Source organism: Empidonax traillii, unplaced genomic scaffold, assembly GCF_003031625.1.
Source record: "Empidonax traillii isolate 1590-97213 ecotype Southwest subspecies unplaced genomic scaffold, ASM303162v1 scaffold219:size747757, whole genome shotgun sequence".
Classification (NCBI taxonomy): domain Eukaryota; kingdom Metazoa; phylum Chordata; class Aves; order Passeriformes; family Tyrannidae; genus Empidonax; species Empidonax traillii.
The window spans coordinates 277,930-301,337 of NW_020955412.1; positions in this window are offsets into that span (position 1 = coordinate 277,930).

Here is a 23,408-nt window from a genome sequence, read left to right on the forward strand (position 1 = left end):
TTCAACAACCTTTTGTATTTTTTTTTGTTCTTCCTTTCCTACTGTAGATTTTTGTGGGGAAGATTTCTGAGTTGATAATAAACATGGCCCAAAAGCACTGTTTTTAAACTTTCAATTTTTTTTGCCTATTTTATGCCAGTAGACCGGTGTTAACTGTGTATAAAGATGGATATATGAAACTAAAAAAAAAAAAAAAAAAGTTTTCTCCGTAAACTGAGAGAGAATAACAAGGGGTGCGGAGTACCAGAGCCCACTGGGTCAATTTCTAGGCTTTATTTTCTTCCTGTGAAATGTTTATCCAATCTAATGAGTAGTGGGGGGAAAAATTATGCTTTAAATTTAAGTAACAACTTGTCTTTCTAAAAACATTCTTTTATCAGCCCAAGAAGAAACCCCTCCTCTTTCACCTTTTTTTCAGGCCTTATCCTTTCCCACTAGCCTTGCTAGAACTTGCCAGCTCTGCCAGACCAATAATACTGAGAACAGTAAATGTGGTATGAAATTTCCTAAATTACTGGTGAGCACAAGGCTAAGCTGTTGCTTACAGCTGTCTTGTGTTCTCATCATAAGTGCCAATCTGCATGGCAGGCTGCAGCATGGCTTGGGATCTCCAGTGCTCCTGTTCCTTGTGTAATGATTCTTTCTGACTATTGACTTTTTTCTGACCACATCCCACTTTGTCACGGGAGATATCTCCTCGGTGGACTCAGTTACCTGCTCTGTCCTGTTTCTTGGGCACTTGTCTGTTCTTCTTGCTACTCCCTAGTGACCAAAGTGATTCCCAGAAGGGGGGCTGCCAGCCTTTTATGACAACTCTCTCAAAGCTTGCTTGTCTCTACCTGCATTTCTGCTAGTTAATAGTAGCACTCTTGTCAGGTCTAAACCCAAAGCTTCTGCAGCCAGTAGCAGCCTGTGAGTCTTCCGTTTTATATATTTTCTATATCCATCCGTATTGCAGTTTAGCTGCAGAAATAAATCTCTCTCTCTCTCTTTCTCTCTCTTTCTCTCTCTTTCTCTCTCTTTCTCTCTCTTTCTCTCCTCTTCATTTATTCCTGCAGCTAAACTGAAGCATATGCAGGTCAAGGCCTGAGGAGTGGACATGGATGTATTGGTCAGTAAGGACAGAATGCTGCAAGAGAAACATTCAAAGGGATAGTTTAGAGTGGTGCAAATTCGAATTCATTTCCCAGCTGACACTAGTGGGACTTGATAGTGGTCCTTGATGGCGTCTCATTGTACATGCATGTGTAAGTGCTTCTCTGAATCATGTCTCTTGTTCATAGGCAAGGAAGAGCAGAGAGTAGAAAAAAGGGTATAATTTTCAAAAACTATTTTGAAGCTTTATAAAGCTAGCCTTCTTTTAAGACCAAGAAATTAAACTTCACAGAGATATTTTGATGATTTGCACTTGCGAATTGAGATTTATCATGTCAGCAACTTGCACTTGCTTAGTATTACTTTCCTCACTGTGCTGAATCTCTATATCTTTAGTTTTTATTAGTTAGATCAAAATCCTGGTGCCTGGAGTAGGGTTTGTGTAGGCAGAGAGTGAGGAAGATTGAAGTCTGGATAATCATTATTATTTCAGCTCTGCTTTCATGCCTTCAGAGGTCATAAAAATCATCCCTTGCCACAGATATTATTTTTCACACAGTAAAAGGAAAGATTAAAGTTTTTTTTTTTTTTTTTTGTCCTGAATTTAGCAAAAGACTTTCAGGAAGTATGTTTCCTTTTCTTAAAACAAAAACAAGGGGTGATTGAAATGCAGGGTATAATTTTCATATTTTACATTTCCCACTGCAGTTCAAATGATCACACTTTGGAGCTCCCCAGATCATACAGGTTTTGATAACATTAAAGATATGCTCGAGATCCAGTCATCCTTGAGTTAAAAGGATGCAAACTCTGTCTAGCAAACATGGCATTTCCATAGCAGATTTGATTTGGTTTGCTTTTGTAGTGCTGTTGCAAAACAGGCACACAGAACCACCTCACAAGCAAAACAGGGGCATCAAAAAGACAATATACCTTCCTTCCTGCGGCAGATATTTCAGGAGGTGGGGAAACACAGCTTCCTGTGTTCTCACATGGGTTTAGATAATGAAACTCTTGTCTGATTCAGAAAGAACAGAGCATTACACAGTTGCTTGAAAATATTATGATGTTATTGTACGATGTTCTGTACCATTAAATGGCCAGATGTAGTGAAATCTTTTGTGTACATGTCCTAGAAAACAATCATAGCCTGCAGGCTGTGACTGGTCTTTTCACAACATACTCAGGCTGGGATGGGAGGAGCTGGAGGTGAGTGGCAGATGGGAAAAAAAAAAAAAAAAAAAAAGGTGTAGTAATAATGAACACAAAGATGTTAGAAATGGCTGGTTTATTTCTATTCTTTTAAAGATGTGATTACAGGTGGGACTCTTAGCTTTGGCTACCATTATATTATTATTGTCATGTGATGCCTGGCAGCTCAATATTCTGTTTTTAATTATTGCTCACGTTCTCAACCATGTAGGCTGAAATTTTCAAAGCAGTATAGTGCCATAAGGTAAGTATAACAGGCAAATGATGCCAGAATGGCTTTTTAAATTTTTTTCCCCACCGAAGAATTCAAGATAAAATAATAATAAAAAAATTATTATCACTATAGTGATTTTTTTTTTTATGCTTTCATTTCATGTGCATGCTCCATCCCCCTGCAGAACATCTGAGTCTGTGGTGGGCTGGAAAGCATCTCCTGTGACTGTCTCCTGAACTGCTGTGGGCAGCTGCTGGAAGTGAGAACAAAATGGAGAACAACTCTTCTGCATGTGATCTTTTCCTGATGCCACTGTAGCATGGAGGAGAAAGCTGTCTTATCCAATTATGAGGAGGTTTATAAGGACCTCAGCAGGTAAAGGTGGCACGAGGGAAGAGAAACAGTGTCGAAAGGTTAAATGGGGAGAAATTCAGTTTAAGTGGATGAAGGATTTAGCGAAGAGGGAGGTAGATGGGAAGGCAGCTAGAGTCAGATATGTGACCGAAGGGGAGTCTGGGACTGACTGAACAAGGAAAACTGGAGTCAAGTGAAGGGAGGGAGGAGGTCTGGAATATAGACTAGGTTCACTGAGTTGCAGAGGCATGGACTAGGTAGCTGAACATGATGTAGCTTGAGACAGGGATAAGGAATACAGACCTGCTGTAGGTTTGTATCAAGAATGCCTGAATTTTATCAGCTCTCTTGCTGCTGGCAGGTCATTTCTCTGCTATCCAGTCTGGATGATTTCCATTCTGTCAGTTCTTTTAAAGCAGGTTTATACTGTTCAAAAGAAGTAAAAGTTCTAAAAAATTTCAGGCTTCCAGCATCATGAATTCTAAATGATAATGATGTTATCTGAAAGTTTATTGTGCGTAATTCTCTACCCAGCACATGCTACAGTGTACAAATAAATGAATCCATCTCCAAATTTCTTTCAGTCCAACGGCATGATGAAGTGAGAGGCTAATACAGTAAAAAGGATCAGGAAACTACATGGCAGCAGCAACTGCACACAGGGATAACAGAGGTTGCACAGGCCAAATATGGTTTTGGTTTTTCACCCTCCTGATTTTCTACAAACATCTTTATCCCCAAGAGTGCAGCTAAGAGCACTCTCAGGATGGCCAGGAGTCTTTGAGTGAGAGCAGAACTTAAAACTTGATGTTTGAGGTCCCTTTGGCACAGGTGCCTTAGGAACGTTCAGTGTCCAAGGTTGGGTGTGTTCTCCACATAAATGAGGAGAAGGGTGAAAGGCTTTTCTCTTCAGACAGGATTCTGACCTGGGAAATGTTTGCTCTGTCTCAGATATTGATGAAAGATGCACTAAGCAGACATGCTGTGCTGATTCTACTTCAAAATAACCAATTTTTTTTTCCCAAGCGTGTAAGAATATGGAGAACCATAACCACTCATACTAAATATGGATTTGGCAGCATGATCTCTGAACACCTGAGAGTTTCTCAGTGCAAGATGGCAATATTACAGTACTTAGAGAAAACAGCAGAAAAGACAGTCTTACTGGAAATGAATTCTTAGGCCTCTTGAAATATTTTTATTAGTGCTGATGCATACATGTAAGAGAAATGGGAATTTTTGTCTTTCACTTGATTCACATCAGAGTCTTGCTGGAAAGCAAAACACAACACAGCTGTTATCAAGAGATTTGAGTTCATATTCAGTTGGAACATTTGATGTACACTGTGATGAGCAGCGCTGAGACAGCATTGCATCAATGGCACCTCGTCAGGCTTGCCATTGCCTCTCAGCATCAAGCCTGGCACAGCTTTTGGATAAACAATTTGTCCTGTCTTTGAGGACAGTGCCATGTCATGTTTCTACCTGCACAGAATCAAGACTTTGCTGAAGAACAGCTGTTGAACTTAGATTAATGGCAAAATCACAGAACTTTAAAGTGATTGCAATCAAAAGATTGTCTCTGAAGAAGTCAACCAAGGTAAAGTAAGGCTGCAGCTGTGCTTTTCTGGTGGGAAAGTGAGTCTACTGAGGATGGGGTACCTCTAATTTTAATGGGTGGTCCCTGTTTAAATTTTCTTCTCCCATTTCCTTTTTCTCAGTTCAACAGAATTAGAACTGATGTGTAAAGTGCTTATATTACTAGGAACAACAGTAGGAAACCCTTTGTTAACCTTAATTTCCCATCTAATATTTCTGTGCAGCGTCAGCCAGTCTCCAAGGTGATAGGGTTGTTGATAATAACTCCAAATTGCTATGTAACTGTCAGTCTGTGCAGCTTCTAAAGAGCAGTATGGTTCATTCGTTGGTGTTCTTTTCAGAGACTGTGGACTATTCAGAACTTCTCACATCTCTCAGATTTTAAGTAAATGACTGATAGAGTTTCTTACCTAAGAAACAGTATATTTTCATCAAGGAGTAGGTCCAGCAGGTTGCTGAGAATCCACTGTAAAGCACTGTGAATGCTGTGCTTCTTAGGAAGCCAAGAGAAAGTGAGAGCACTCAGTAGCACAGGAGCTATACAGTTAGTTGCAGAATCTAGACTTTGCCATTTAAGAAGAAATAATAAGATATGTAGAAAACCTACTTAGCAGTACAAAAACCTGGAGATGTCCAGCAGCATACCTGGTTCCATTTCTGGACGGCTTGATGGTGGGTTTGAGAGTCCACATAGGCTCCACAGAATGTACCCAGAAGAAGGGCAGGTATCAGTGTCTCTTGGCAATTACGGGACCCCAGATTGTTTGTTCAGTTTTGCTATTTTGCACAGTTGCTTTGATGAAAGAACCACAACAGTTCCTGAAGGAAATATTCGACTCAGTGAAATTTCATATTTTCTAAATGCATTTGGTTCAACAATTGTAATCTTCAACAGAGCCTGTGTCATTTTCCTCACCACCTACCTATGGCACCTGCTCTTCCAGGCTGTTGGCATGACTTTCATTCTCCTGGAAGCAGGAAGTGTCAAGACTTTGAAACAATCATATTTATTTGTCTTTCAGAAATGGTGAGAAAGTGGCCTACTCAAGATGTTTCACCTGTTGTTAAGATATGAATGCAAAGCAGTGGCCCAAAATAAGAACAGGTCTTATCTCTATGTCAGAAGAGCTTTTCCACCCCTTGGAAAAGTGGAGGGTGAAAGAGGAGTACAGCATCTAAATTAAAGGTCTAAATTGTCATTCAGGCTCCATCCAAGTCCAGGAAAAGAGTGTAGCTCCCAGGAGTGACATTTTGGTTGAAAGAAAACACTGCATTTTGGTATTTTCACTTTTCTTGGCCATTAAATAGATTTTTGAAGACTGTAAAACTCAAATGTAGGTTTTGGAACATAACAAACTCTTGACAAGGAGAAATAAAATACATATCATTAAAAGACAAAAATGCAAGGTAAGGAACACAACAAGATTTAAATATTCCTTTGCTTCATTCCTGAAGGAATAAAAAAGTGAGGCAATTCATAGAAACAGTGACTCAGAGCAGTAACAATTAGTGAAAGAAATAATTAGCTTATGATTAGCCTTTTTTTCCTGTCTGTTCTCTTGTTTGGGTAAAGCATATTGTTCTTGCAAATGTTGAGCGGACATTTATCACATCCTCTGTCATAATTACTAGTGACAAGTCAAGCCTGAATGAAAACAAATGGAAGAAGTAAGTGTTTATCTCACTGTGAATTCTTTCTGATAATGTCTCATGAAATTCTTTCCATCTTGTACTTGCGGGAACTGAAGGAGAATTTTGACCCTAGGACACACTGAGTGTATTACCGTTGTTAATTGGAAAGAACAACCCCTTTAACTCCCTTAACAGTAGAAGAAAGAGGCCAGTTTTATCCCAGGAACCTTGCACTTCTATTATTTTCACACATTTTTAAAATTTAAATTGCACTTAGTTGAATTGTGCAAGGTACATTTTAGTCCCTCTGATCTGTTCATAGAACATCCAAAGTGTTACCAAGTTTTGTACTGGGAGAGTTAAGCCTGAACGAATTTCTTCCCAGTATGCACTGGTTTTTGTTTTTTGGTTTTTGGTTTTTTTTCAGAAGAGGAAAAGTAAGAGATAAGGTAGGATACTCTCCGATGGCAGTCAAACTGGGAGGTGTGGAACTATGTTTTGAAGAGTACCCCAGTGCCCTGAAAGGTGAGAGGAGGTGAAACCTCTGACACTACTGCTCATTCACAACCTTTCCTCCTAATGGTCTATTGATGCTGGGAGTTGTACTGCATATCAGCGGAGGAAGGAAACAAACCTGTTTGGCAGAGAAAGGGATTAATGCTATTACCATGTGTTTGCTCCTAGGGACTAGACTGGACTATGACAAAGAGATTTTAAAGGGAAATCCTTCAGAAGAACCTAGTAATGGTCACTCCTTTTGCCCCTTGAGACAAAACGCCTGTGGGTTTCAGTGACAGCTTTATCCTACCGATTCTGAACTGATTACTTAACATGCTTGAGGATTTTTTTGTTTTTTAATACTCTAAGAAGTTTTACAGGGAGAAGAAACAATTTCAAAAGAACAGCTCATGGTCTGGGTAATGAGGCCCAGCTGTTAAAGGCAGTCTACTTTGGAAGGGGAAGGATGGCCTCACAGGCAGGCCCAAGAAAGATGCTTTTCCCATACAGAATGTGCCAGAAAGGTGAGCTCTCTTCATCTGCTTTGAAACCTACCAATCAACATGAAACAAATCACCAAATTATCATATTTCTGTGGCAATTGCTCTAAAGTCAAGTGCATTAAACTTTCTGCAGTTTTAAAAATCTCAGGAGCTTAGTTTGGGTTCCTTAGTTTGAACACATCAATGGTAAAGAGAGGTCTTCTCTCTCCTTAGCATGTTAAGAAATGTGCTTGGTATCCTTTTATCCTCTAGAAATGCTGATTTCTAGATACCGTGTCAGGGAGTGGGTTTGTTTCCAAGGGTTGGGTGGGAGAGTTGGGAACCGGAGTGTAGTCGAAAACTTCATGAAAGTCAACATGGCAAGCCTGTGATTTAATGGCAGTTTGAGCAGATTAACTAGAGATTATATACCCAGAGCATGAACATAAAATCTGAGTCATGTCCAGCACAGTGGGCTGCTGTGTAGCAGCAGGATCAGGTAGGTCAGATAGTCTGTGGGTGATTGTGGTTGGATCCCATAATGTGTCTGTGATAAAAGGAACCACCTCTAGGACTCTGTTGCTTGTTTTGAGGTTTTGGGATCTTTGTATAACCCTACCCATAACATCATTCTTTGTTTTGGTGGATCACTGGTTTGCAGAAGTGTGGTGCCAGTAGTATACAAAGGCAGTGGGAACATTATTGGACCTGATTCCAATATTTTTTCTTGCATGCTTTTTTTTTTTTTTTTCTTTTCTACCTCTTCCTTCTTTCACCTGGCCTGAAAGCAGCTCAGAGATTCCTCTCCCTGCATTCATTAGTTTGCTCCTGTATTCAGTGTCTTGAAGGTGTATTTATGTGACTGGTCATGCAGCTTTGCCACGTCAAGGCCAGCACCTGCTTCTGGTCCATACAAAAACTCAGGGGGAAATTTATGGATGCACTACCCCTGCATGCTGGTGTGGAAAGGCGCCCTCAAGGCTGATAGCTAGCAGTTAGAGAAAGGTTCCAGCCAAACTTCCAAGCAGTCATGTGCACTTGGGGACAAACAGAGGCTGACCATGAACCTTTCATCTTTCAAAAATAGCCAATTTAGTTTGCTTGCTTTTGAAGAGGATTCTTCAGCAGACTAATTTAACTGGGAAAAGAAAGCAGTCTTCTGGTTTTAGGCCACAGCCACTCTGGAAAAAAAGAGAACAATTTGATGTTGAAGTACATGAGGCTGAACTCAAAGTAATTTGGGGAGCAATGAGTTTGGCAGTACCAGCCACTGACCTTAGGTGAGTCTGGAATCACATCAGTTTGAAATGGACAGATCCATATTTCAGATAATTTATTACATAACAGCCCTTAGTCAGACAACTTTCCTGAGGTGAATGAATGGGGATTACTTTCAGGTCACGCTGCTTTCTCTTTAATTTTCCAGTCCTTGCTGAGCTGGAAATACAGTAAAAAATAGTTTTTTTCATACCACATTTCAGTGTTTCCCTCCCAGTCTGAACAGAGGAAGCAAAGAAGAATGGGAAAATAAATAAAATCAAGTAAATTATTCTGAAGGATCAAAAGAGTTTAATTTGAGTTTTGGGGCAGAACTTTGAATTGCTTTTTATTTTCTATGAGTTTATTTTCCTTTCACTCTGGCTCTGAACACAGTGCACTTTCAAGATAACATTGTTCAAAATCTCATGAAATTTACACATGAAGTGTCTTAAATGAAAGGGAATATTTAAGTTTGGAGATAGTTGTAGAGTGTCATGATCTAATTACAATAGCATTTTTGAAGGATAACGAATGTCAAAAGAAACAAACTGGATGTTATGGAAAATAAAAATAGGGCCAAGAATCTAAGGCTAGCCAGAGAAATTAAACATTGAGGCTTTTCCTTTGGAAGGTTTTAAATCAATTTAGTGTTGGTGAAAAGTACCAGATTCATAGCAGAGGAAAATGATGCCTTTTATTTATTTACAGGCGAGGCAGGCAAGCGCCAGTGACAGCATCTCTGCTTTAGACTGTCGCTGTACTTTGACACTCAGCTGACCATCAGGAAAAGCAGCTGAAAAGTCTTTCTGTCTCTCTTCCCTTCTGTCCTCTGAGCTTTCCAGCAGCCTGACTGCACTTTGCTTTTGAAAGTGGTTTTGATCATGTGCATATACCCATCAGACAAATGACTCCTTGCATTCAAGTCGAGGAACAGTTAAAAAAAAGTCTGAAATCTTTTTTATTTTTTTATTTGCACACAAATATGAATGCCTGCGGATCAAGAGATGGACTCAGGACAAAGTTTCTCTTTTGGGAGCACACAGCTCATGACAAGGTTTATTCATGATGTATTTCCACCATGCTTTGGGAATAATAGGCAAGGAGACCCTCCAGAAATATTAGCTGCTCTCCAGTGAGGCAACATGGTGAGGAGACTAGCAAAAGAAAGTGTTGGTTTTCAAGCTGGTTGCGAAGAGGAGAGATTTTTGATGGCAATAAATGCATCTTTTCTTAGCTGTTCAGAGCAACTTTCCTTCATGGCTAAGCCTTCAAAATTGGCTGATGCAGTAGGATATGTAAACTTTGTACAGTCTGTGGGGCTCCTTGTGGGAGTCCTCAGGTGGTAAGTTAAGTTGGAATTCAGGAACTATTCCACAAAATACAATTTTTTCATGAGGTTTTACCTCTTACTGAATGTAGAACTGGGACTGAATGAAGGAATTCAACTTTTGTTGGATGTTTGGTGAGTAGACGAAAAAGAATCCTTTCATAGGGCCCTGCGTTTGGTGGTGGGGCTCTATGACATGGTGAGAAATGCTTAGCTACCTGGAAGGGTCTCTAAAACATGCAGTTCAAAGCATCCTATAGCTCATGTAAAGGTGTTAAGGTATCAAGCACGTCTTGAGGGAGATGCTCCAGCTTTGTAGGGTCAGACTCTGTATAGCTGGCTACTAAGAAATCAGGTCAGAGATGCTTAATACTTTCATGCCATTCAGAGAGTTGCTGGCAGTGGAAGAGAAAAAGGCAATGCCTGTCTGCAGCTGCAGATGACACTGCTTTGAATCACTGGGGTTAATGGGATCCACTGACTAACTGGGTGTTTCCATGAAGCAGATATTTGCCAAGGAAGTGAGGGGAGGGAAGGTGTCTGTCAGGATCTTCTCTCTCTCTCTCTGGCATGTGGTATCACAGATCCTGTGAAATTTGGCCTGGGATAAGGCAGAGCAGTTGCACAGAGCCAGTCTCATGTCTAGTTGTTTAAGGCCTGGCTAATAAAACAAAGGCTGAAAAGGAAATAGTAACCTGGTTTGAAAACAAAACACAATAAGGCATTGCAAGAAAAGTCCAGAGGGAAAACTAGTACTCAGGGCTGTTCTCAAATATCTGAAATCAAATTTGTAGGAAAGGGACAAAAATAAAGAGCAGGGTGAGGGATCTCTAGGACCTGTTGCAAATGAGGGAGGGGAGGTTGGGGTTTTGTGCTGCTGTCCGTGGAGGGGGGATCCCTGCTCCCCATGTGAGCAGCACCCTCGGGTCACAGGGTCCCGTTCCAGAGAGTTTTTGTGCTGAAGGAACCCTGGCAAGCTCCCTGTGACTTGCAGCTCTGGGGAGGTGTTTTGCTCTCTTGAGCAGAGTGAAAGCCTCGTTGTAGGCAGCCCCTTGTTCCTGCTGGTGCTGTTGTCTGCTTGGGATGCTGTCCCAGGGTCGCTGGCCAGTCAGGGTTGCTGCCGGGAGCAGAAAGGGCCGACGGCCGGCAGCCTCTCGCGGGGGAAGGGTTTTCACTCAGAAATGCCACAGCTGGGTCTTTCAGGAGAGAGAGATGGCTCCCTGCAGAATTCGAGAGGAAAATATGGAAGTATTCCCCCCCATATCCAATAATAAACTTGAAATGTCCATAGGAAAAAGTACTTAGCACTCACAGAAACGTTTGGCTTACTGAAAAACCCCCAGAGACAATAGCACTTCACTGGTTTGTATAGACGCTCTACACTGGCAAAGGGCTTGCCAGCTTTTATGCACTGCCCCACCAATCTAAATTAATTTGAGATCTTTGGGACTAACTCCAAAGGTGATAAAGTCGGTCAGCTTTCATTTCCTCTCATTCTTTGATCTCTCTCCTGAGGCTGCCTTCAATGGAACATAATGAATTGATTTTATTGTTATTCTTGATGATGAGACACACTCCCAGTGGGAATAGAACAGAAACTGTGAGGATTTTTTTTTGTTTGTTTGGTTTTCTTTTTTTCTCCCCCCTCCCTTTTTTTTTATTTTTTTTTTGGTGTTGTTTGTTTTGTTTGGGTTTTTTGTTTTCTTTTGCTTGTTTTCCAAACAAGATTTCAAGAATTTTTATTTACTGGAACTGTGTTTTAGAGAGGTTTTATTGTGCTTTGCTGATCTCCAATGCAAAGCTGTGACTTCTTTGTGAGGTGTCTATAGCTGGGTGGAGTGAGTCTTTAACTGCAAAACTCTGCAGCTGCCTTGGTGATACACCCCTCCTCTGCTCCTGAAAGAACAATACAGAGGGCAATTGTTAGACTCACATCTGTTTCTGTGACAGGCAATATTTATTTTTATTGAGAAAAGAATAATTTGTGCATTGCCTATATATACCAATTAATGAAATAAATAATTTTAAACAACCTTTAAAAGCTTTTTTCCCAAGTACCTTAAAGAAAAGTGACATTATTTTTTCATATTTCATATTTTCATGTTGTAGGATTATTTACCAGATCTACCAGCTCTAAATCTTTGTCCTTCTAGTCACTAGTTTTGCCTGGGTGACTTTGGCAGTAAAACATAGCATTATGACCATTACAACCAATGTCACTAGGCTGAACCTTTTGATATTAAGGAGCAGTTGTTTGATAGCTGAGGTAAAGAGAGTTTTAGAGGATTGATCTCACTCTTTTGAATCAGGGTTGCCATCTCTACTTGTAATTTAGTAAGGAAGACTTTTAATCTTCCTGCCTTTGAGACAGGATCTCTTTGAGCATACGGAAATGATCCTCCTAGTTTTCTTAATTCCCAAGAGAAATAAATGTCTTAAACTTGCTTTACACTTCTCTGAAATGTTCCTGTGTTATTCCAGTGTATACAATAATGCCTTAGACTAGTTAGCTTTCCAGCATGTATCTTCTGGTGTTTTAATCATATATCAAGTGGTAAGGAAAACAGTGATCCTGAAGACATCTGGCAGCTCTGCCTCTTTTTCCCCCCTCTTTAATGTGGTAGTAGTCTGAGGTTTTATAAATGCTGAGGTTGCTGAAAAAAAACCCCAACCAACCAACCAACCAACCAACCAACCAAAAAAAAAAAACAAAAACCAAGCCCTACCAAAAAGACCCTTATCCCAAACCAAGTCAGCTTCTTTGTCCATCCAGTGCCTAGTTACACAATCCTGTTATCTGACCTATTATAAGCTCTGGTATTTGAAGTAATGGTTACTCCAAGATTGTCTACACAAGGAACAATAAATGAGGGGATTAGTCAATCCATAAATAATTGCTTAAATGATTTAACTATTTAATAAGTATTGAATTATTTAAATGCTTAGGGATTATGCAGCCTGCTCCTCCCACCACATTGCTCTGCAGTAGGATTAATGTAGGTTTCTTACTCTCATGAATCTTCTCATGCTATTTCTTCATCTGGTAATGGTTTGTAACCCTAACCAGCAGCAAGCTCTACAGCCTTTGTCTACCTTTACTTCTTTGTGAATGCTTTCAGTAGATCTCTGGATATCTATGTGCAAAGAATTGTAATCTGTCCTACAAGGCAAGCAAGTGGCATTGTTCTTTGGAAGGCCTAAACACAGCCACAGAAAGAGCTGGTGTGAAGTACCTCCTATGTTATTAAATGCATACCTAGGTGGGGCCTTCCTGTGTTATGAATCTCCCGGTACTGTAGGTAACCATCCTGTCACAAACTGTCTCTGCCCCATCCTGGAACTAATTTAATTTTTTACACCCTTTTCTGTTGAGAGGCTCTTCCAGAGACTCCCAGTCTCCAGGCTTTGTTCTAATCACCAGTCCGACTATATCCAAGCTTCATTTACATCTGAACCCAGTTTACATCTTTGTCCTAACACTGCCTTTCATTCCCAATAACTCTGCTTCTTGCCTGGTACTTTCAGCGATATGTACAGAGAGGAGTCATAACTTTTTAACTCAACATATACGATGGAATCTTCATGTCACTCATTATTTTAGTTTGATTTTGTACTTCTGTTCCTATTCAAGGTGAAACTTACATTTCTTGGGCATGGATGAGTGGATTAGACATACAAACATTAAATTTATACTCATTAGAATGCAAAAGAAAAATCCCCATCCATATAAAATATAGGAACTATTAGGTGCAGAAAGAGAACACAACAGCTTTATGACACTGTTTAAAACTGTGACTTGACCATGCCTTGAAATCTGTCCTGCTCTCCTTAGCTCAGGAAGGGTCTATTTAAACTGAGAGTAGGTCAGCAGGGATGATCAGGGGTATGGACTGACTGAAGACATGGGACCTGTTTGGCCTGGAAGAGAGCCCACTTGGGAACATATGACAGAAGATTACAAAATTCAGGAAAAGGTTGATGGGAATTGACTGTTCCTTGTTTCATCCTGAACAAGAATTAGGGGGCACATTATAAAACTGTTTGGAACTAGTCTCAAATCGAAAAGAAAGGGAGTAATTCTCCATGTGATAAGCAGTAAATGTGAGTAAGTCCTTGCAGCAGGACACAGTGGATTCAAGTCATTAACACTGGCTCACAAGTAGATTGAAAATAATTTGGAAGAAAAAACCATTGTGGGTTGCTTAACAGTCAAACCACAACTATTGAAGGAAATCCCCTGAGCTGAAAATGTTTCAAGGCTGTGAGAGTATCAGAAGGAAGTCTTAGACGTGCTTACCCTATTCTCATTCTTTCTGTTCTTACTCTGTCCATAGCTGAAGAAATGGTAGTGGGTTAGGAGGACTCTTGATCTGAATTAGTACAGCCATTTTATTACTATTCCATGTTGCACCACTGCTTTATGTCATGACAACCCCTGCGTGTCTTCTCTGGAAATATCTTGGCTGACATATCGTAGGATCACGTTTGCTTTTTCTCACAGTTGCATCACCTGGTAGCTTAAGTCATCCTATAATTACCTAATGCTCCCTACTTCTTCTCTCCTCAGTCATCTCCAGTTAATGAGCTCTGCGCTTATGGTAGCAGTTCTCACTATTACTCCACAAAGACATGATCTTGTGTTGAGTAGCTTTGAATTTCATCCCATTTTTCTGTCTCCACTCACCTTGCTCCTCCAGTTCTTGGCTTTGCAAACCTCTCCTAGAAAAATGGGACCTGTCTCCTTTATGGTGTGAACATCTACCAGCAGCACATCGCTTTGCCCATCATGCTCACTTGCAAAAACATTAAAGAAAATGGAGCCAAGGTTGCTCTCTGAATATTTCTATTAGTAGCCTCTCTACAGACTGATGGTTCCTCTTTCATCAAAGCTCACTACAGTCTCTTCTTTACCTACTTCCTTCTCACTTGAAGTTCTGTTATTTGGGCCCTGATTTTGCACAGCCTGTGCATGTGGATGACCTTCTGGGCAGCATCTGGGTCTTTAAAGACAGGTAGCAATGGTTTAACCTTGCTCTACCAAAATCAGCTGCTGTTTCCCCATGCCTTTGACTTCAGTGATGATGGTGATGGACTAACATTAATATAACCAAAAAATGCCATTCAGGTTTGTTGTTGTTGTTTTGGTGTTTGTTTTTTTTTTTTTTTTTTTTTTTTTTTTTTTTTTTTTTTTTTTTTTTTTTTTTTTTTTTTAATCGAAAGAGCAAATCTACTTTCATAGCCAAATATTTGTTTTCTTTCATGAAAAAGATGTAAAACTCCATTAGTTTCAAATTTTGGTGTTCACTTCTATCCCATTTAGAAAAATGACACAGTGACACTTATCACCTTTGGTTCAAACTTCATTTTCTTCTGAACTCTGTTTACCTGTGAAACAGTAATTGGCAGTCTGTGGTTAAAGTCATACGGTTTTGCTATTCCACTGCTATTGTTCCATGTAATGTGAGGTAAGTTACAGGGCTAACTTGCTATATTCCAGTAAGTTAAGAGATATTTCTGAGGACACATGACCCTCAAAAGAAGCGTTACCAGAATCTGATTATTTTGCAGATGAAGATGAGGACAGCACTTGTGAAGATTCCCCAGTGACTGAAGTTTGTTTTGAATTAGAGTTGAAAAAGTATTTAACACCTGAAGATGCAGTTGGGTATTGGAGATGATAGTTCCAGGGACCTGATTTCACTGAGCAGGGAACACCTCCTGTATGTGAATACCCATTTTCTTCCTTCCAGCCTTTTGGATACTCCTCTGTGTTGTGAGAGACATTTGAAATTGTCTCATGGGTCTGTGTGTAGGTCCTGTGCAGTTATTTCTGTGTACGTGGAGTAGTGCTACTTGCGGACCCACACTTTATGGGTTTGTGTTGGAGGAACACAGCAGTGTAGGCACTTCCAGATGCTAAGCCAGGTTTTTCTGGATGCTCATTTACATGTGCCTCTCCTGTGGAGTTGCTCCTAGCTAAACTGCAACCAATCTCTAAGACTTCATTTCTTAACCACCTAGACTGGACTAATAAGTACTTTTAATATAATGAAGTCAGCATCTCCCTTTGTCTCAGCAGAATGTTCCCTGCTTCTTGAAAACCAGTGTTCTAAAAGAAGAAAGTTGGCAGATCTAGGGTCTATCATCCAGGTGCTCACTCCCCCAGTTCTTATTTACAGAAACTGGCCAAAGAAAAATTGTCTTCTATAACATTGCCAAGAGAAGTAATGTGGGGCTGGTCAAGCACTGTAGCCAGACAGTAAATAGAATTTTTTAAAATTTCATCATGTGTCAGTTGCTTTTTTGGCAGAAGCATGTAACATAGTTGTAGCTTTAAAAAGTGTACTTGGTGGATGCGTAGTTAAGGAGGTGAATGTTCCAGAAATGATGTCTGCATGCACAAGCAGAGCTGCAGGATGGCTACCCTGCCAGCCAGCCCCTCACTGTCTTGCTGGCATTGCTCTCTCTATGGACTCAACAGCGTGGCCCCAGGGAAAACTAAATTACTTGGAACTTCTCAAGGGGTTGCTCGGTTACTTAATTATTATAATGGCTCACTTGTAATTTCCTCCAATCTGTGGTATGTGTGTGTGTTTTACAGAGACTTGAACAATGATATGCATATTGATTATAATTGGATAGACTTCCCATTGGCATAAATGGACAGAATGCCACAGGTCTTAGGATGTGCACCTTCTAGTAGCAGTGCGGGGTCCATAGTTTAAACCACCTGTCTGCAAAGAAGGAGAATTTTTTTGCTGTGTACACTCAGTAATCATTTGCCCTGTGGCTGTTCATTGAATGAATACAAACACATCCCTTTGAGAACACTTGCATTTAATTTGCAGAATAGAAGCTGTTTAGTTACATTATCTGTCATTGCTAGTGTGCATGGCAAGGACTGTAGTTTTACTGTGCCTGTTTTAAAAACAACTGTTTGGAACTCATGGTGCTAGTGACACTGATTTCTAAGCAAGTTTAAAACAGCATTTTTTCCTTTCATGTCATCTGGTCAAGGATGATTTACAATTATGCTTTCAGTGAGTGAATAAGAAGGAATTTTATTTTCCTTTTCTACTCACAGCAATGTCTTTTACTCATTGCTAAAGGAAGTTGCAGCGTGGTGGCAATGTCTCTATGGTGTTACCATCCTGCAGCTAATACTTGACACTTACCTCATGCTTTTGTGTTTGTAGATTTCCGAAGAGGGTAAATATTTTCACCTCTAGAAATGAGCCTGACAGAGACCCAGTCAAGTGAAGTGATTTGTGGTGGAGAGCAAACACACTCTTCCTGATGTTTATGCAGTCGCCATCACCTCCAGCTCATTCTCATTGTGAAACGCAGCTCAACTCCTAAGTGGATGAAAGTGGATGAAGCTCAACACCTCAGAGGGAAGCAGCATCTAATGGAAACAAGCTTTGCAAGCAGGTGCAAAACTTAATCTTACATGTAAGGTAATACGTAAGGTTTATGCATCAAGACAATAAGAATTAAATAGAAAACTTTAGGAACAGATGCAGTCTGTCAACATGCTTGAGCTATCGCCTCCCCTCCCCTCCTCAGTGGGTGCCTAAGATGAGGCTACAAAGGGCAAGTGGACACTTTTTCTGAGAGATTTTACCTGACTTCCAACAGTAACCCTTCTAGGCACTTCCTCAGCTGTGAGGAAGGGGAATTAATATCTTAATATCTGTCAATAGATTATTTTTTTTTCCCAGGCTCTCAAAGTTTTCACAAGTTTTATGAATTTGTAGGGTTGCCTTTTAAACTGTTTAATGTCCACAGTAGCCAGTTGTGAGAAGCACAGCTGAACCTCGTGTGAAGTGTGTCTTATCATTTGTTTGGAATCTGCCATCTGCTAATTTTATAAAATGCTCCCTAATTCTTTGCCTATGAGGAGACAAACATAGAAAAGTTCCCGGTTTCCTCCGTATCTCTCAAGATATGATACATGTGTATTTAATACCTGTGTTTGATACATATGTGTTTGATACATGTATGTATTGTATATGTGTGTATTTGATACACATGTATTTGAGACATGTATTTGATACATTCACATTTGATATAATGTTACATTCCCCCTCAGTCCCTATTTTGCATAGAATCATAGGATGGCTTGGCTTGGAAGTGCCCTTAAAGGTCATCTGATTCTAACCCCCTTGCCATGGGAAGAGACACCTTCCACTTCACTAGGTTCTCACAGTCCCATGTAACCTAGCCTTGAACACTGCCAGGGATGGGGCACCCCCAACTTCACTGGGCAACCTGTGCCAGTGTCTCACCACCCTCACAGTATTATTTCTTCCTAATATCTAACCTAAACCCAGCCTCAGTCAGTTCCATTACCCCTTGTTCTATCACTGCATGTCCTTGTAAAAGTCCCTCTCCAGCCTTCTTCTAACTCCTCTTCCGGTACTGGAGGGCTACTCCAAGGTCTCCTTAGATCTCCTTGGAACTTTCTCTTCTCCAGGCTGAACAGCCCAAACTCTCTTGGCCTGTCTTCACAAGAGAGGTGTTCCATCCCTCTGATAATCTTCACGGTCTTCTTCTGGACTTCCTCCAACAGGTCCATGTTGGGAGCTCCAGATGTGGTTGCAGTACTCCAGGTGGTATCTCTTGAGAGCAGTGTAGAGGGGCAGAATCACCTCCCTTGACCTGCTGGCCATGCTGCTTTTGATGCAGTCCAGGATATGGTTGGTTTTCTGGGCTGCAAGTGCATACTGTCAGCTCGTGTTGAGTTTCTCACCAACCAACAACCCCATGTCCTTCTCCTCAGGATTGATCTCAATCCATTCTTCACCCAGCCGGCATTTGTGCTTAGGATCGCCCCATCCCAGGTGCAGGACCTTGCACTTGGCCTTATTGAACTTCATGAGGTTCCCACAGGTCCACCTCTCAAGTCTGCCCAGCTCCCTCTGGGTGGCATCCCTTCCCTCCACCATGTCAACCACACCACACCACACAGCTCAGTTTCACCTGCAAACTTACTGAGGGTGCACTCCATCCCACTGTCCACGTTGCCAACAAAAACATTAAACAGCGCTGGTCCCAGTACCGACCGCAGAGGAATGCCACTCATCGCTGGCCTCTGCCTGAACATTGCACCATTGACCACAACTATAGAGCACAACCAGCCAGCCAGTTCCTTATCCACTAAGTGGTTGATCTGTCAAATCCATGTCTCTCCGGTCTAGAGACAAGGATGTCCTGTTTCACACAAGTCCAAATAGTTTCTGGACAGACATGTTTTTGTATCCATGAGCGTTGCTTACACAGCAGTCGCTTCAAGTTTTTGACTTTGTATCAGTCCTTCACTATATGCTTTTCAATTCTGCTATATACTTTTTGAAATTATAGGGACAAAATATGCCACAGTATTCAAAATGTAGGCCTGCCATGATCCTGTTTTCCTTGTGCTAAAGATACTTTGCACAGGCCTGAAGGCATGGAGTTCCAGGACTACAAGATATTCATGCATCAGCGTGCAGTATGCTGCACAGCTTTGTGTGGTCTTTCTTGGCTCTACCTCTCTCTTGGACATGCCTGTGTGAGGGCAGACATGACCTGAGAGCATAAAATAAGAGAAAAGTGCTTGCAAACTTTTCCACTTAGTGTAGCAACAGAAATGCTCATTTTGCTCCTCATTGCCTGTCTGAGGAATCCCCGGAGATTGGTCAATAGGTAGTCGCCAGGGAATAAGGCCTGAAGGGTGCTGGGGGCATCACAGTAGGAAAGTCCAGCACAGCCAAGGAGACCTTCTTCTCTGAACAGTGGCATTTGATATCATCATCAGTCTGTAAATCACTGTGGGTTCTCCTCCTTTGCTTCCATTTAATCCGTTGTATAAGAGAGATGAAAACTGTGCTTAGAAGCAGATAAAAGGATTTCATCCTGTCCACTGGTGATGTTGTAACCAAACCAAACTCTCTGCTGTCTCTGGGTGAAATATAGTGCCTCTTGATGTGTCCTACTATACAACAACTTCCTTATTCTTTCAGCTAGTTAGAAGGGCATGATGGGTTTGCTTTTCTTTTGAAAAAGGTAGGATAAGAGAAGGAAAATGCCTCATACCCATTCACAATGCTGCCAGATCATCTTGCTAGCTTAGATTTTGCTTAGTAAAACAGATGTTATTGTGCTCTGCTGCCCTGGCCTTGGAGGGGGAAACCTTACCCATTGCGCCTTGATATCCTTAAAGCACCATCTTAATAAATACTTGCAGTAATAACATAAATTAGGCCCACCATCTTTTCTGCAAAGTATAGGACTAGCCGCAAAAAAAGAGATTAGCAACTGAAAGTAGAGACTGAGCTTTGTAAATGAATGAGATTAAACTATTCAAGGAAGTTGCAAGAATTATTGTTCGAGATTAGGTCTATGGCAAGCAGTTTTCAACAGTAGGATTGTTAGTGCCTATTGGACCTAAGCAGCAAGAGGCCTGTGTATGCAGAAGAGAACATACCTTTTACATTTCCTAGTTATGCAAAGGAATTATTTTATGGAAAACTTCATTTAATCAAGATTGTATTTGATTGAGTATTTCAGATCACTTATCAGAGCTCATTTGGGAGAATATCTGCAGATTCAGGTACTGAAAAATGTGCATTTGTATGCACTCACCAGAGAATAGCTCCGGGCTGATGCTATTAATATTGATTCTGCTGGTGTGTTGCTTTGAAGAGAAAGTCTTGAATCACAGGAACAGATAGTGCAAGCTCTTCACCAATGCAGATGGGTGATAGGCCTGACTGTAGGCCAGGTGAATTACAGCCATTTTCTGTTTCTTCATTTCCTAATATGAAAAATGGGACAAAAAAATTTCAGTGCAGGAAAGAGTTAGTGCTGTCGCTCATACCAGCAGGAAGTGCCTGTTTTCTTGACAGTTAAATCCACCCAGCTGAGGCCGTTCTTGGGTGATTCTCACAGAGCTGCTATGGCACAGATAGCTGGGGTGGAAAGTCTCCCTCAATTGTGGGATCTCTGCTTTTTAATCAGTCATGCAAAGGCACTGCAGACACATCTTCAAGTGCTGGAAACAGGCCTGTCCATTCTTTTATCACTGCAAAGAGTGGAGTTTTGTGTATGTGGAGCTACAATTGCACTCTGCCCAAAACAGTACGGTACTTCTTTTCCCTACTATCATGTCTACTCTAGACATTTATATTTCCATATAAATACAACATGGTTTCTCTCAGTAACACAAACCTTGAAAGTCAAAGCAGTAGCTAGGAATAAGTCACTGCACTTTATTTTTCAGCCCAGATGACACCTGCAGACCATGCCCTTCCTGGGTAAGAGGCAGGAAGTCTTCATAACCCAGCACACCAGCTACACGCTCATCCGTTCTGCACACTCTTAGTGTGAGTTTCCTAAAAACACATTGCACAGTTGCTTTGTAGGGAGATGGTGGGCAGGGTCTGGCTGTAGGTTGCAAGGAACAACCCTGAGATGGGTTTGCCCTCGGTGTTGAGGTTTGCGATGGTGAGGTTAGCAGTCTTGCAACCTCACCTCTATGTTATGAAAGGTTTTGCACAGTAACTCGTCATATGAGTTGGCATAGGAGCTGATATTCACACAGATAGAGTACCACACGTAGAAGCAGGTCCTTCACCACACATACTTCTTTTGTAACGCCCTCATCTCTGCTGCTTTTCCCAAGCTTGGGTTTGGCCTCTCAAAGCAGTTTTGTTTCAGCATCATGCTAATCTCAGAGTAGACCTTATAATTTAGCAGCATTGAACAGCTGAGGTCTAAATGTGGTCATTTACTAATTTTCTCTTATTGCTGCATCTCTTCTTGTTCCTGACAGCAGGAAAGGTGCTTTCCTTGCGTATTTCCCCTGTCAGAAGTGGGTTATTTATATTCTCAACAACTCATGGAAACACATCTTTTAAGTGTCCCATGTGGCGCTTCTCACAATGTTCTGCGCAGGAGTTTCTGTTTCTACTAGATCATGAAGGTAGCAAAATTTTCTACTGCAGGCTGTTGTCATGCCCTCATTGCATAAAACCCTGAGGCAGCTGCTTGCAGTTTGTTGGATGAGAGCACAGAACTGTGAACCAAGATTGGCACTAGGCTTCTTCTCTTTTGTTACTTCATTGGGATACAAAGCAGGAATAATTTCTTACGGAGGTGAGCCCAGTGCTATAAAGCTACAAGAGCACAGACCACTCTAGCAGAAAGGTTTTGGTAGTACAATCTCTCTTGGGAGTCTCTTTTGTCAGGTGCAGATGCTAGACTACTTTCTGGTGAAGAGGTTGCTCCCACAGTCCCTCCCAGCCCCATGGTTTGTGGTTTTTCAGGTCTGCTGGCAGCAAGGGGAGGAAATGCACTTGCTGCTCTGCCTGCTTCCCTAGATCTTTCAGATGTGGTCTTCAGACATAAAAATGTGTGTGTGCTCCAGACAGCATGTTAGGATCTGGGTCCTCAAAAACTGGACAAAGGACTATTCCAGGACCTCAGCAGCTGCTCCTGCTCACATAGATGCTGTGTTTCAGTTCCTTTTAGCTCTCTGTTGGCAGCATATCTGTTTTTCAGAGACGTGCCAGTGGGAGTTCATGGTGGCAGGAACCATATTGTCTTTCCAGTGAGATGAAACTGGTCTTGTCATGCAGGGAGGGCTGGAAAGTGTGGCACAGACCATCTTAGCAACCAGCAGCACTTGTTCCTGAGCTCCTAGGATGCAATGCCAGGAGAGGCAAAGGCATGATCTTGATGTTGTTCCAATGTCAAGGTGTTGAAGAATCTGTATTTATAATATATTTCCCTTCTCCCTTTCCAGCTCCCTGAAGTTACCTGGAAGGCTTACTGTTGCTGGGGAGCCTTTTGCTTTACCTGCAGGGTTGCTGTGGGTTGGGAAGCAGCAGTAGCTGAGGGGTCCTGGACATCACAGGTGTATAGGGCTGTGCCTCGAGCACTGTTGGGACACGGAGCTGCTTGGAGGAAGGGCTTTTCCTCATGTAACCATAGCCTTCCACAGGTCCAAAAGTGCCACATTTGGGCTCAGGCTGCTGTTTTACAAGTGGATAGGAGATCTCTTTCTTTGACCTGTACCTAGTAGAAAGAATCCTTCAGTGAGGAAAAATCTATAATGTGCAGGTTAAATTTCAGTGTATGGGATGCAGTGCAGCTGTAGTTTCATCTACAATCATTTGGTGCCAAAAGATTTATTCATATATTATTTTTATATGACATCAGAATCAGACTACGAAGATTAAGGAAGGGAAAGAGTAGCAGTGGACAGAAATGGAGGTCTATTATGTTAACTGTCCCAGTCAGACTGTAGAAATTTGGCCCTTTTGTGACAAGTGGTGACTTTAATCCGCCCTAGTAGAAGAATTCAGTTGTTAATTTTTATCTAACAGTGTAAGTAGTGTGGGGTCTGGGACAAAATAGGGTCTTCAAAATGGCCTGCCTCATGGCAGCAATAAGAGATAATGTCACAGATCAGAGGCAATAAAAGATGCTTTCCACAAAACTGTTGATGTGAGGGAAGGATAGAAATCTTCTCTCTGACCTGGGAATGATCACCCGCAGCTGATGGGATGAAGAAAGGGTAGATATAGGTCATTTGACTGACACAGTATTTTGTACTGAGCTTCCACAGGGATACTATTTGCCATGATCACTAGGCTTTACCATAATCTTCCTGTAGGAATGAATGAGTATGTTTATGCTAAGATGCTTAGCATATTCTAGCAGCTCTTTATAAAGATCATTATCTATAATT